The sequence below is a fragment of the Electrophorus electricus genome, chromosome 7, assembly GCF_041902795.1.
Source record: "Electrophorus electricus isolate QZ-2024a chromosome 7, ASM4190279v1, whole genome shotgun sequence".
In the NCBI taxonomy this organism is placed as follows: domain Eukaryota; kingdom Metazoa; phylum Chordata; class Actinopteri; order Gymnotiformes; family Gymnotidae; genus Electrophorus; species Electrophorus electricus.
In genome coordinates this window covers 32,330,001-32,331,772 of record NC_137503.1, presented here as the reverse complement: position 1 = coordinate 32,331,772, position 1,772 = coordinate 32,330,001, and positions in this window count along the sequence as shown.

The following is a 1,772-nucleotide window of genomic DNA, read 5'->3' as shown; positions in this document are numbered from 1 at the left end:
TTGTCCAAATATGAATAATAAAGATGTGAAGACCTTGAAGATGCTTGCACTTTGTGTTCAGTTTCCTTTTAATACCAATATGGCCAGCTCGTTTACCAAGACCACAACATAGTAAAGGGGACACAAACAGCAAGAGCTTTTTAAATAAAAACTGAATTTATTAAATAAACAATGAGCATTTAGGCAACTAAATGAATAACAATAAAGAGGAACCAAAAACAAACCAGTACAAAAAAGCAGAGCAGATTGGCACATTTGTTTGAATGCCATAACAAAAAAAATATATAAATGAAGAGAAAGGGAGGCGGTAATGACTGCTTTTTATACAATTGTGGTGACAAGGCCCAAGCTGGACAAAGACCTAGAGAATCTCCCTCAAGACAAAATGGTATAGTGGGCATAGATGGAGTCAGGTTCTGAGAGTTCAGAACATGCTAGTCTTGTGCTCACCAAAGAAGGCCGTACTACCACTGCTGAGAAGTATGGAGCGCAAACTGACCAAGAAACCTTGCCTGGCCCTGCCTTAATCTTAGTCAGAGATTCAGAAACCAAGGTTCAGCTATGCCATGAAGCTAAAGTCAGGTCAGGCAGAACAATTTGGTACATTGCTCATCATATGATACAGGATATTGCCAAGAATAGGGTAGTATATGATTATTCTTTCCAGTACAAAGGTCTCTGTCTGAATATAACTGTAATGGCCCCTACTCCATTTTCTCTGGAGGGACTTAAAACACGACATCCGACCCCCAGTATTTTAGGACAACTTACATTCCCTTCACATTACAAAAGCATGTCCTCTGTGAGCCAGCCTGGGGAGGACATTGGGTAGATTTTACGCTGACACAGTCTACCCCCAGGATCAGTGGCCAAAGAATTGATAGATAAAGTCAACAAGCAATGATCCATTTGTGATTAATCTTCCTTCACAGACCAGATCAGACAGCTATGAGTTCTAGCTTAGTCAGCAGGATGTTTATGAGTAAACAAACACTCACATTACACTGGCACTGCCAGTCTGACAAGTTGTAGTACAAATGTAGGACTGTGGACCTTTCACTAACCACAGTATGGAATATTACCAAATTCTGGCTAGTCAACATGAGCCTCTTGCTTACATTTTTCCCTACGCTAACAAGTCAAAAGCACTGGCGAAAACGTTCTGGGAAAAGAAGCAAGACTGGGATGACCCAGAGGATTTACCTCTGCTTATGACTCCTGTGGACGAAGGAACATGAGACCTTTCTGAGGACATGGCTCCGGTTCGTCATTGGTGGAATCAAGAACCCTCGTTACTGAGAACTGGCCTAAGATGCCATGCTTAGTAGCTGATGCTCAGTAAGTTGGTAGCGTCAAGAACAGTTCTTATTCAAATCAAAGGAATTCTTAATGCCATGCCATTTGGTTACATATCCTTGGATTTTGCTGGCCTGACCACCCCTAATTGCTTCCGCATGGCGCAGCGAGATGCCTGCATTTCTGCATTTGGCCTATCAAGGATTGGAGGCGACAACAAAAGCAAGTTTTGAAGAGTTTTGGAACCGATGTATCAATTATTACCTACCACGCGTCCAAACTCCTCTGGCCAGCTGACCTGCAGCTCAGAGATGAAGTGACAACTACTACCCTGTGCACTTTGACCTGTTGTGAAGATTACCTAGGTGTTTTCAGGATGTGACAATCTACTGCAATCAGCCACTGTGGGGTCAAAGATAGGAGCTATGCTCGGCCTTTGACTTAACCATGACTCCACCTCCTTTATGAGATTAGAA